At 39.9% G+C, this 14,587-nt stretch overlaps 1 protein-coding gene across 1 annotated transcript in view; it reads right to left on the bottom strand.

Annotated features, from left to right (window-relative positions):
• sncaip (synuclein, alpha interacting protein) overlaps nt 1-2,319 on the bottom strand; it is a 15,994-nt gene extending 13,675 nt beyond the window's left edge. Inside the window, 1 exon segment of the mRNA XM_079348424.1 lies at nt 2,188-2,319. The gene's annotated coding sequence lies outside the window, so the exon portion shown is untranslated.
• Nucleotides 2,320-14,587: the final 12,268 nt, after the last annotated feature.

Here is a 14,587-nt window from a genome sequence, read left to right as displayed (position 1 = left end):
GAGAAACCATGAAGGAGGCGGAGCTAAGACGAAATCAAACACAGATTCTACAGAGACAGGAAGTTGTGCCGTCCTCCAGGTGGCGTGGAGGTGGCGGGACGCAAATGACAGGTAGCAGAAACCCAAATTGTTTCGTTTTTTTTGTTTTTCAGCCAACTGGCAGGAGACGAGGCGACGGTCCAATCAGAGCGTGTCCTTCCAAACAACAGTCAGATGTTTCTGGTGACTTCAGCGCTGAAATGAAATCCACGTTGACACGAGAGCTGCGTGTCCGCGCTCAATAATCACCGGCACGCCATCAAACGACTTTTAGAGAGAGAGGAATCTGTCTTCCCTTAAAACTACAGCTGCAACCACGGCAGCTTCTCCTCCTTATCACCTCTCCCTCTCTCTCTCCCTCCCTCGCTCTCTCACTCTCTCTCTCTCGCTCGCTCCTCTCTCTCTCTGCGGTGATAGAGCACCAGCTCATTGTGTTATTTCGGGACTTTTGTACGCCCGTCTTTACAGACACGACTGTGGACAGAGAGAGAGAGAGAGAGAGAGAGAGACAGAGAGAGAGAGAGAGAGAGAGAGAGACAGAGAGAGAGAGAGAGAGAGGGAGGGAGGGCGAGAGAGAGAGAGAGAGATGAGAGAGAGAGAGAGAGACCTGCAGGAGCCACAGGTCGGATTTGAACCTGGACCGCCCACTTGGAGGACTCCAGCCTCCGCACACACGGTGCACACACACACACACACACACACACACACACACACACACACACACACACACACACACACACTAAGCTCTAGTCTAAACTTCTTCCACAGTTTGATTTTAGCTCGAGGTGTAAAAAGTTAACATTAAAAAAAAAAGGCCGTCTTCATGTCTCGAAATGAGACGGCGTCCACAGCCAGGGTGACGGGGACGCTCGGCGTCGGAGGGCAGCAGCTGTTTTCAGACAGTGTGGGAGCGACCGCAGAGGTCCAAATAAAACCTCTGATTGCAGCTTGGAGAAAACAGGCGAGCCCGGCGTCTTTTGATAACGGCTGTTTAGTCCTGAGAGCAGAGCGCCGCGTCTGATTGGAGGAACAGCTGACGAGGACGAATCCTGGCAGGCCGCGAGACGCACAAAACACCCGGAGAGATGAGACGAGAAAAAGTCAACAAACAGGGACGGAAGTTTCCAGAGAGAGAGAGAGAGTCGATCAGTCTGTGTTTCTGTACGTCTGTCTCAAGAGGTCAGGACAAACACCTGAGTGACATCACACACGCAGAGCGGGTCACATGACGAGTCCGGCTCTGAGCGACTTCACGGTGGTCGTGTCAAAGCGTGCAGAGACGAGCTGATTGGTTCGGATCGTGGAGCCGCATTCGCACGACTCGAGGTCAAACTCACAGAGCGCTGTGAGGCGGTGATGTGATGACACGGGAGACATGCCACGCCCCCTTTTTTTTTTTCCAGCAAAAAAATGTCCAGATACAACTTTAACACACACACACACACACACACACTATAAAACATTAATTACTAAAGAAAGAACATTTAACTACACCTTTAAAAACTTCATTTGCTTGCATTATTTTTTCATATTTATCTGATTATTAAACCATTATTGATTTGTATTGTATTATATTTGTATCTATTAAATTATTGATTACATGACTATTGATAATGTATAATTTTTTCAATGTGAGATTTGTCCGTATTGTCACATAAAGTTAATTTAAATTAAACAGTATAATTTAATATAAACTCTGTTAATTAATGTAAAAACTAATAAATTCAGTCTGATGTGTTGATGAGACTGAAATAAAAATTAAATTAAATTAAATTAAAAAAATGATTTTAAATAAACCTGAGTGACTCTTTTATTTATTTATTTATTTTCAGTATTTAAAGATGATTATTTCCATAACAGAGTCCATCAGTCTATGAGGAGCTAAGGCAGCTAGCTCAGGTACAGATGAAAACACTGACTAAAGAAGATGGAGAGGCTTATTTATCCTCTTCTGTCTCTTTAAAGAAGCAGCTCAGGGCTAATTAGCTAACATGAAGCTAGCTGGCTAATCAGCATCCACAGAGGCTAATGTGAAGCTAGCTGGTTAGCCTGTTGGAAAATTAGGTCAAAAAGCGAAGCCTCAGGTTGACGACCCCCCTTTTATTATTCTTCTGGTTTTATAAGACAGGTTTTATGGTTCCTTACCTGTTTTTCAAAGTCCGACAGGCAAAGGGAGAGAGCTCCGGGAGAGGACACAGCTAGCTGCACGGATCCTCAGATCCAGCTGTTTTTTTTCTTCTGTCTTGAAAAGCACAAAGACTTTGACATATGGGCAGCGCACAGAGGGGAGAAATAACACGAGGGCTCACTCCGAGCACATTTCAGAGTACCATATTCATCAAGGATGAATCGAGGAGCTACGCCTTTTTACTCTCAATGTAAATCAGAATAGGTTTTATTGCCAAGTACATTTACATATACGAGGGATTTGTCTTGGTGCTGTACTTGTTACCTAAACAAAATAAAATATGAGAAGTGTATAAAATAGAATTTAAGACACGTCAAATATAAAGAATAATAATAAAAAACGCAACATGTACAAAGGGTGCATGAGAGTAATAGAGTGATAGAAATGAATAAATAAAATAGGCAGCATTGTAGTCATATACAAGCACGTATACAGACAATATCCTCTTTTTTCCCCATTCAGGAGAAACGTTTTTATTCATTTAAAGTCTTAAAAGTATTGAGAGACACAAATCCTTCTGGCAGATTTTTTCCATAGAATTAGCACTATATTATGAAGTTCTGATGTAAATTGATTAAAAAAAATAACAACTCCACCTTAAAAAAAAGTATTAATAATATCCCTTAACCCGTTGCCTTAATTTTTCTTTCCTGTATTTTTTGTTGTTTCGTGATCCATTCTCTAACAGCTTGATTTTAATGATGTCTGTAAATGCCATATATTGCTATATATTTTCTACATCTAATGAGAAAATAAATTATTTAAGTGCCTCGTATTTTGAATTTAGAAATCTCTGACTTCGTTCATTATTCGTTTTCGCTTCTGGAGGTTCATCGCTTTAATATACGATCTTTGAGGAGGGCCGCCGCTCAGACGGAGGAAGTGGAGCCGTCAGCTCGGTCCGTTATCCTTAGAATAAAAACTACAATACAACTAACGACTTGTTTAATAACACAACAAATAACTTTGCCTTACATTTTTATCTTATAAATAAAATGTTCATTATATCCTTCTACTATTATTCTAATAATTGTTTTCATTGTTTTATCATATGTTTGAGGATGTGGAGACTCATTTCATCCTCCTGATTCAGACTGTTCCCATCAAACCTTCACTCACAGAAGTGTTGGTGTGTTTGGGAGCAGCTGGCTCTCTGAATGTGCCCAGTGTGTTTCCATAATAACAGCCTGCTTACCTCCTTTTCAGTCCAGTGTGGTCAAACGCTCATCAGATCAAGAGCTCAGCAGGGCCATCTGCTGGCCAACTCTGGTACTGCATGAGCTTTCAGGAGGTTCAGTGAAGACAGAGGGTCGGTGGTGTTAGTTTACTCAAATGTTGAAGCTGACCACCAGGAGGTACACTTGGTGTTGGAAGTTAAGAAAAGAAGGGAAATGGTTTGAGATGGGAAAGTTGAGTTTGAACGTCTATTAAAGTTTTTATTATACAGCGATGTGTCCTTTGGCAGGACACGTGACCCTGAATAGATTAGTTAAGCCCCGTTTCCACACAGCAGTCCGTTACGGATCAGTACAGTTTGGTTCGATTAAGCTCAATCCCGTTTGTGTTTCCACAGCCACCAGGGCCCTATTTGGTAGGTGGCGTGTAAGCTGGATAACAATAATCGCTATGTAAATAGCGTCATATGATAGCAGCTAACCGCTAACAGCTATCAGCTAACTGCTAACTAATAAATTCAACAATGGAGAAAAACGCGACACAAACAAAACCAACGGTCAATGCTTTAAACACGGCGGAGTTTAGTTTGTCACACAGAAAGTGACGATTCTTTCAACCAATCAGCTGACTGCAGTGTTTAGCTCCACCTTTTCGGGTCGGCTCGACATTCTTGGCACCCCAACGAAAGGGTCCAAACAAGTGGGACGGTACAGGTCGGTTATTTGGGAATCTTTCCCGAGATTAGTCTATGGAAACGCCGCAAAATGCGCGCTGTACTGAGACGAACCGCTCGGAGGAAACGGGGCTTTAGTGATGGACATGTCACAGAGCAGCTTCTACCATCAGGGTGTGAATGTGTAGGTGTGACCTGCAGAGTGAAAGCAGCTTTAACATCAAGTCTACAAACTTTAAAAAAAAACATCACAGGAGTTGTGTTTTTAATCTAACTGTAAAAAAAAAAAAAAAAGAAATCTCAATCAACATATACAGTAAACAAAAAACATGTAAAGATGGTCAGAGGCTGCAGAATATCAGCAGCAGATCCTCTCTCCACAATGACAGGTTCTTCTCTGCTGTCCACATAAACACAGACGCTCATGAGTCCCTCAGTCAGAAAACACAACAGTAATGTGAAGGCTGAAACTGAATGTATGTGTTACATTAAAGCTCACTGGACTTGGATATTTTCTGTTTACACTGCACACTGCTTGTGACTGTAAATCCTGCACAGCTCCTGCTTTGCACCTTGTTTGTGTTTTTACATTTTTATGTTCTGTTGAGTCGTCTAATGTCGACTTTTTCCTGCAGCTCATCTCCCTTCTCTTCTTTACTCAAAGTTTCTTCATAATATGAAGTGTAATCATAAATTTGGGTTTAATATCTCTCATGTCCATCATTAGTTTCCGGTCTTTGTCCCTGTTCCTGCTCTTGGTTTGTTTCCTCTTCTTTTAGACTCACAGGTAGATCTTTTTGCTCCCTCCAGGAAATACACCAGGCCAAAAGTTCTTTATACTGATGGGTTTATTCTTCATTCTTCCAACTCCTTTCCACCTTCAATCCACTTTTACTTTGCCATAAATCCACCGTCAAACTTAATTAACATAGAATATGAACAAAAACTTACGTGATGAAACAATACAGTAACCGATATACACGCATATCTCGTTGGCTGTATAACCCTTAGAGGGAAAGAATCTTGAAGAAAAATGATAACATAAAAACTTCCAGCACTTAAAATCTTCTGTGTGCTTCTTGAGGAAAGAAAGGTAAAGATCGCTAAATAAACAAAAAAGAGAGACACATCCTAAGCACTTCTTGCCTCATGTTTCTCAAGTGTGTCACCTTTTGTCCCCCCCCCCCCCCCCTACTTCTTATCACTATACATGAAATTATTTCAAGATGACATTAAAAAAAACTATGACATAAATCATATTTATGGCAGTTAAAGATCTGTTTCCTTTGTTTCTCTAGTCTCAGTCCGAGAGTAAAACTTGTGAGTTTAGAGCCACTTAACTTCTGATCAACAATACGATCAGATGCATGTCAGTACATTACGATAAATATGAAAGATGCAATAAGATAAGATTCAATTTAAGATCATAATTCCTAAAGTTTCTCTGCTCCTGAGCTCAGCTCTGAGGACAGCTGCTCTGAGTACAGTTGATCTGAGTACAGTTGATCTGAGTACAGTTGATCTGAGTACAGTTGATCTGAGTACAGTTGATCTGAGTACGGTTGATCTGAGTACAGTTGATCTGAGTACGGTTGATCTGAGTACGGTTGATCTGAGTACAGTTGATCTGAGTACGGTTGATCTAAGGACATGTGATCTAAGGACTGGTGTACTGAGGACAGGTGTATTGAGGACAGGTGTACTGAGGACAGGTGTACTGATGACAGGTGTACTGAGGACAGGTACTGAGGAGAGGTGTAGTGAGACAAGTGTACTGAGGACAGGTACTGAGGAGAGGTGTAGTGAGACAAGTGTACTGAGGACAGGTACTGAGGAGAGGTGTAGCGAGACAGGTGTACTGAGGACAGGTACTGAGGAGAGGTGTAGCGAGACAGGTGTACTGAGGACAGGTACTGAGGAGAGGTGTAGCGAGACAAGTGTACTGAGGACAGGTAATCTGATTCATCACTTTTAGATGTTACTGGATTTTCCTCCTCTGAGTGTTCACCTCCATCCTCACGTCTCGTCCTCTTGTTTTCTGTGACGACACAAAAAATGGACAAACTGGTGAAGTTCGTAAATAAAAGCTGACCTCATCATAAATGAATGTCGACCAATGAAACAAAAACTAAATGACGAGTCACTCCTTGAACTCTCGCTTCATTAATCCATCCTCAAAGGTCTGCATGACTTCATTAACCCTTCAGGTGTGTTACCATTAGAACACTGACTGTTTGTCACTTACTGGATTTTCTTTGTCTCTGTTTCCAAACAACAAAGAGGATCACAGGAATAAACAGCAAAGCAGCACAGCCAATCACAGCGCCGATAACAACATGCTGAGTACTGGGAGGACTGGGGATCATGGAGGCGTGATCTGAAACCAAACAACAAAGAACAATATTTTATTTACTGTTGAGCTCAGTGTCACTCTCTGACCTTGTATTTACCTGTTACATAGACATGGATCTCTCTGGTCTGTTTGATGTTTCTCTGTGTGACTCTACAGGTGAAGTTCCTCCCATGTCTGGTCTCCACAGTCACTCTGCTGCTGACAGTGTAGAGACCATCAGGACCTCTGACTGTCTCAGTGGGTTCAGCAGAGAGGAGGTTTCCCTCGCCGTCCAGCCAAAACACCTCCGGCTCTGGATACCAGCCTGCAGACTCACACTCTAACAACACTCCGTTGTTTCTGCTCACCTGAACAACAGGTGAGGACGGCGTACCTGTAGTGGAGAGACGTTTCTAACGTTATCATAAAGTCTCTAGAACACAGTTTCTTCTCCATGTTCCTCTAACATGTGTCTCTAGTCTGTCTACAAACCCCCCAATGATGAGAAAAGTCCATCCTCTCTGTCTTCTGCCTGCTCCACTTTTCAGAAAATGTGTGCTCAAACAGGCCGTTTGGAGGTGTTCCCTTCATGACATCACAAAGGGCAGTAGCCCCTCCCCCAGGTGGGTGACACTCCCACAGCTAGGTGTTTGTTCTGCCCTCTGAGTCTGCCTTCTCACCGTAAACAATAGGACATGGAGCCAGAAAGCAGCGAGTACACCCGAGCCCTTCCAGAGAGGGGGCGTGGTCAGACACAGCTCATTTACATATTTAAAGTGGCAGTAACTCAGTCTGTAAGGACTTAAGTTGGGAACCGAAGGGGCCGGCAGTTCAAGTCCCGACATGGATCAATTTGGAAATTTGGAGTTGCCAGTCCTATACATTATTAGGAATTCCCTTCTAGCTTATTCTCCTCTCATCAGGAGCAAATCCATGAACATTTATTAAAACATCCTAAAACATGTCCACTTACCTACAACAAGCTGAACGATGGAGGATTTCGACAATGCAGGCATGAAGCATCTGTATCGTCCCTCATCAGAGACTTTTACTTTGGAGAGTTTCAGTGAGATGTTTCCCTTCTCCAGCTCATCGATGAACACTGATGTTCTTCCTCTGAAGGATGGATGTTTTTGAGTCCCCAGTTCTTCACCTTGACGCCGCACAAGGACAAATCCAAGGTCCAGGTCCGGTCTCAACCACAGCAGAGTCATGTCGTAAGCATTCATGACAGGGTCCAGGTGACATGGCAGAATAACGTCTTCACCCACCAATGAAACGACTGGCTGAGATGGAACCATCAACTCAGACTGAGCTGTAAATAAACAATAAACAAGAATTCATGTTTTATTCTTACAGCTCAGAAAAATCGATCATTAAAATCAGTCACATGGTTTCATTAGAAGAACAAACATTTCAGAGCGACATGTAAGAAGCACAAACTGAAACTTCAGTCATTTAACTCTTCATGTTAACATGAACCAGACTGTTTGTAATGTCTGTAACTCACCTCTACATGAGCTCATCAGGGCGAGGGAGACAACAGTGTAGAACAGCAGGTCAGTGAAGGCACCACGCTGATAGTGAAGGGACCGTCTGTCGGTCACCTGAAGCATCCTGTAGATCTGAAGAGCCTGAATACACAAGGACAAAGAGAATCAGGCTCCAGAAACCATAAGGACAGAGCAAGGTCCAAAATCTGAATCCTCCAACCTACTCCTTTATCTGCCATGAAGGAAACCTGCCTCAGGCTCATTTTAACATTCAACAAAGTTGAGACCAAGTGGAAATTTTGGTCTGGGTAGAAATAACTTTTAGAAGACCTGGTGGGTTTTTTTTATTCATTTTTTTTTATAAACACTGATGATTGTATGTGGCACACTGTTGTTTATGCTTTGTATTCTACAGCTTAGTTTGTATATTTGTTTGATTTACATTCATTGATTAACTTGATGTTTCTTTGTTAATTAAATTCTGTTACAATTAAAAGAGCAGCTGTTTGTGATTATTGTTGTATTTGTGACATAAGCTGGGTGAAAGGGCTTTGTGTTTGGATTTCACACCTTTAATTTATTAAATACAGGTTATTAATTATAGATCATTCATTTGATACCGATATTGAAGTTTTATTTTTGGCCTTTTTGCCTTTATTGATAGAGGGAGGACAGTGGACAGAGTCGGAAAGGGGGAGAGACATGCGGGAGATGGGCCACAGGCCGGACGCGAACCCCGGCCGCCCGCACGCGAGGACTGAGCCTCAATACGTGGGGTCGCGCGCACTGCCGCTGCACCACCGGCGACCCCAACTCAGTTTAATAATATTGTTGATTTACATTTGTAATTAAATAAAAGATAATTATGAATGTTAATTCAATAAAAACCAACATAAATGTTGACCGAATATTTACTCTGCAAAACCTCAACATTATGGTGCCCCGTGTGAGGCCCTTCATAAATTAGCTTTGTTGCAGTCTTCATATAGAGTAATCAATACTTTCAATCCTTAATGTGATTCTTCTGAAGAAAATTCTGTTTTCTTGGGGAGATTACATTTTTGTTGTTGTTTAGACATTGCATTAATCAAATTGTGTGTTTGTTCAGATGAGTTGAGTAGTTACATTTTCTTGGGTGCCAGGGCTTTGTGTTCAAATTTCACACCTTCAATTAATTCAATAATGGTTATTAATGACTAATAATGTTAGTATTCAATTAATTCATTTGAGACTGATATTGTAATATTTGGTTCTTCGCTGATATCAGAGTGGTGCCCCCTCGGTTTGTTAACTCAGTTTAATAATATTGTTGATTTATATTAATAATAATATAAAGATAATTATTAATGTTTATTTGACAAACAAATTGTACTCTATGAAACCCAACATGAATGTTGACCACGTATTAGCTTTGAAAAACCCCAACATAGCAAACGGATGATTTCTATGGGGAAATCTCAGGGGGAGGGGTCATTACATTTAAAGAGACACACACACCAAAACAGAGCGTTCTGAGAGAGCTGGTTTCTACAGGGTCACAAACCTCCTCTGCTGCTTGATTCATGTTATATTAAGCACAGCACAGATGTCTCATTCAGACCACAGATGACTGTTTGAAAATGTGGAAAAGGGGGGTTATGTCTTCTAGTCTTCTGACTACTCAAAGCTGTTTACACCGCAGATCACACCCACCCATTCACACCCATTCCCACTGATGGCTGGTTATGTGGACCATCCAGTAATTAATTCCATTCATACGCCCCAGACGCAGCAGGGGGAGCAATTTGGGGTTAAGTGTCTTGCCCAAGGACACATCGGACATGTTGCTCGCAGGAGCTGGGGATCGAACCCTTGACCTTCCGATTGAGGGACAACGTCTCTACCAACTGAGCCACAACCGCTTATATGTTGTCTTTAAATATAATAAATTAACAAGTCCTTCTGTGTCCTTCATGCTGCACGTTTTAAACAAACACTTTAGTTTCACTTTCATCCACAAAGAAAAAAACGCGATAAAGTGAATTTAACAATATTTAAACATAAACAGACAGTTTTTCATAAGTTAGACATATTAAATGTTTTATATAGAGACCGTTTTAAATAAAGAAGGCTCAGCAGGAAGTTCAACACCTCTCTCAGCACACTGTCAGAGTTTGTCCGACGGAGTAAAAGACTAAAATCAGAACCAGCTGCCGGTAATATAGTCAGTTATTTAGTTTGATTATAGCCTATTAACTCGTTAAATACACATAATAAGCCTTTTAATCATTTATAATAAACTTAATCCTGTAAACATATCGTGGGAGCTGATCTGTTGCAGAGACAAAACAAAAAGTCGAGTCTGCGTGTTTAATGTTTAAACACAGAAAGATTGATTTTCAGCGTGTTATAAAGTCAACATTAACACATTAAATTAAACATATTCATACCTGTTGGATCGTTGTGGAAGTCTACCGACGACTCTGATGGGTCAAAGTCTGATATCAGGGAGATAAGCAGATCCTCGGCTCACCTGTAATAAAAAAAAGGTGTGTTCATGTTTCATGCACTTTAGTGGACGTGACCGTTCATATTGTTCAATAGATACTAAAGCCCTGTTTCCACCAATCGGACTGGGTCATTTGTTTCGATGTGGCACCCTTTTATTAGTGTTTCCACCAACAAAAGTTGGGAATGGTATCAAAATAAGGGATCAGTGCCATCCTACGTTTTTGGTGCCCTTCTATTTGGGGTGCCAAGGGTACCGATCTAGCCCTAAAAGGTGGAGCTAAACACTGCAGTCCATTGATTGGTCGAAAGAATCAACCATACCAAATTGTGCTGATCCATACCGGACCGCTTGGTGGAAATGGGGCTTTTGTTGACTGTGTCCCTTTCTTCTTTGTTATTCTTAAATTAATAGCGGGCTACACTGTATTGGGCTGCTATGATGTCATGCTATTTCACAGCAATCTCCATCTGGTTTACACTACACAAGAGCTGACCTTTGACCTTCACCATCTGAGTAGCCTTTACAGTCCGACACCATTGTTTAGAGGCGGTGTCGCTGTTAAATTGTTTTATTTTTTATGATGCAGCCGACCATTACAGCTACTGCTGCTGCTATCTCATGTTGTTCTCTCTACATGTGTCTGCCTGGATTTCTTCCAGGGCCAATGAAAGAAGAGTCTTCTGTCTGACAGAATCCATAACACGGTGTACAGATGACGACTCGAAATCTTTCAAAATTTCTGCTGGAGTTCTTGTCACTGGTCAATGAGGAAGTAAATTTATTACATCCCTATTGATAGCAACAACATATTTTTTTCTTATAAATCTTAAGATCCTTTTTAAAAAACGTGAGCAATGAAACCAAAAATGGAGGACGTTGAGCCATCAGCTCGATCTGTTATCCTTAAGATCAAAACTACAACACAGAAAATGCTCCAAAAAGTGTTCATTTAATAACACAAATTAACTTGCCTTTAAATTGTTATTTAATAAAGAAAATGTTTGTTGTGTCCTTAATCTAGTTTTAAATAATTGTATTGTTTGATTATCTGCAGATATGTTTGAGGATGTGGAGACTCATTTCATCCTCCTGATTCAGACTGTTCCCATCAAACCTTCAGTCACAGAAGTGTTGGTGTGTTTGGGAGCAGCTGGCTCTCTGAATGTGCCCAGTGTGTTTCCATAATAACAGCCTGCTTACCTCCTTTTCAGTCCAGTGTGGTCAAACGCTCATCAGATCAAGAGCTCAGCGGGGCCATCTGCTGGCCAACTCTGGTACTGCATGAGCTTTCAGGAGGTTCAGTGAAGACAGAGGGTCGGTGGTGTTAGTTTACTCAAATGTTGAAGCTGACCACCAGGAGGTGCAGAGTGAAAGCAGCTTTAACATCAAGTCTACAAACTTTTAAAAAGATCACACGAGTTTTGGTTTTAATGTGATAGTAAAAAAGAAATCTCAATCAACATACAAAAAACATTTAAAGAGTGTTCAACGATGTGCACCCCCTTTGGCTAGATGATAACAAACCTGATAATTTAAAGGGATATGACATGCTTAAAGTAAACAGAAACCAAAAAATAAGGTGCAGCTTATAAGTTTTTCTTTTATGACCCTCTACGACCTGCACTGTCCAAAATCGAAAGTAACTTTAATTAAAAAAAAAAAAGGAAATAAGTCCCTGGATGACTACGGGTTTAGCTAATGCATGTAAGAAAAAAAAAATCACTGTACAAGGTTTTCTTAACAAAAAGAACAAGAGAAACAGAAAATAAGTACAAAAGATACAAAAACAAACTTACTAACATAATAAGAAATTGCAAAAAAAAAATACTTCAGTACACAACTTTAAAAAAACAGGACAAACACTAAAGCTCTCTGGTGTACCATCAATGATGTACTTAGAAGGAACTCAAAAGAAAATGTGCTACCACAGAGCTTCATGATGAAAAAAATCGAAAATCCAAACAATATTGTGCGCGAATTTAATAAGTACTTCACAAACATTGGACCCCAATTAGCCTCTTCAATAACTCCACCATGCACAAAGTATGGTTATGAATGTGTCCAGGAAAACCCAAATTCAATGTTTCTAGCGCCAACAACAGGAAAAGAAGTAATTGATATTGTCAGAAACTTCACAAATAAGAAGTCCACTGATTGTGACGAGATAGATATGAGCATAATCAAGCAAGTCATTGAACACATAGACATACCTGTGTCCCATATTTTTAACTTGTCCTTTGAAACTGGCAAATTTCCAGATTGAATGAAAATGGCTAAAGTTACTCCCATCTATAAAAATGGCGACAAAACTCAATTTTCAAACTACAGAGCGATCTCAATACTACCTCAATTTTCAAAAATATTAGAAAAGCTCTACACAGTCCGACTAGATTCATTCATAGATAAACACAATATCTTAAATGATAGCCAACATGGCTTTCGTAAAAACAGATCTCCAGCTCTAGCGTTAATGGAAGTTATTGAGGAAATCACAAACAATATCGACCAAAAAAAATATTCAATAGGCATTGTTGTCGACCTTAAGAAAGCGTTTGACACTATGGACCATAACATACTCCTGAACAAGTTACAAAAATATGGGATAAGAGGTATTGATTTTAACTGGATCAAATCCTACTTAATAAACCGTAAACAGTATGTTACAATGGGGCAGCACAGATCCATGTGTGATACTCGACTATGTGGCGTCCCCCAAGGATCGGTGCTGGGACCCAAACTATTCTTATTATACATCAACGATTTGTACCTGGTTTCCAAAAAGCTTAAATTAATCCTTTTTGCAGACGATACAACAATCATACTTTCAGGATCAGACTTACAGCAAATGGTGATCGAGATTACAAAAGAAATGGATAAACTGAAAGATTGGTTCTGCCAAAACAAATTGTCTCGAAACACTGTTCTTTGGAAATCGACTAGTTAATGCACAAATACCAGTCAAAATTAACAACGAAGTAATTGAAAGAGTCTATGAACATACATTTCTTGGTGTAACACTCGATCACAAAATTAGCTGGAAACCTCACATTACAAAGATTAAATTATATTATATTATACATACACATTACAAAGATTAAATTATATTATATTATACATACACATTACATTGCAAAGATCTCAGCTCTAATGAATAAATCAAAATATATCATTGACAACAAAGCTTTATATACTATATACTGTTCACTTATTCTTCTACACTTAACGTATTGTGTAGAGATCTGGGGAAATGCATATAAAAGTAATCTTGACCCACTGTTCAAAATTCAAAAGAAGGCAATAAGAACAATCCATGTAGCTGGATACCGTGAACACACAAATCCATTATTCCTCAAATCCAAAACGATGAAATTTGCGGACCTAATTGAATACAAGACGGCTCGAATGATGTTTAAAACCTCAAAAGTATACAAAATATGTTCTTCAAACGAGAAGTCAAGAACAACCTGAGAGGTCAAAAGAGTTTTGATAAACAATTCTCCAGAACGACCTTGAAAAGCACGTGTGCCACGAGACGTGGCGTAGAACTGTGGAATAATCTTGATGAAAACATCAGACTTTTCAAAAACCTGGCACATTTTAAAAAGGTTTACAAAGAGTTTATATTTCTCAAATATGAACAAAACGAGTAAAACATGAATCATGAGTCGAGATGCTGCTAGAATCTATGGTGAAAGTTTGGTATCTCTCTTCCTACTTTAACAATTTGTACGTTCAAAAACGACAAAATAGTTATGATGGACCTGTCAAAGGTCGAAGAAAGACTTGGTAAATGTTTTTGTATTTCTGTTTTTCATTTTCTAAAAACTTGAACGATCATAAATGATCAAATAGGTGTTATTAAGGACCTATCAAAGGATTAATTGATGGTAAAAATTTTGTATTCTTCTCTTCTTTATAATTTAAATGATCACTAGTTAATTGTCACAAACTTCTCTTTCATGTTTGATAAGTCAGGGGTCACATAAGTTCTGGGAACTTCACCCTGCTCCTTTTGAGAACATTTTCTCTCTGTTTCGTTTATTCCCTGTGAGTAAATCTGTTCTGTTATTTTGTCTGCTGCTCAAATTAACTAATAAACTAACTAAACTAAACTAAACTTCTTCAGACTCCATATGAACATCTCCCTCATCCTGGTACTGTTTAATGTTTTGGAGATGATCCTGTGTCTTCACAC

Source organism: Symphodus melops, assembly GCF_947650265.1.
Source record: "Symphodus melops genome assembly, chromosome: 1".
Lineage (NCBI taxonomy): Eukaryota > Metazoa > Chordata > Actinopteri > Labriformes > Labridae > Symphodus > Symphodus melops.
Note: the sequence above shows the minus strand (reverse complement) of the source record. Positions and strands in the feature narration are given on the sequence as shown.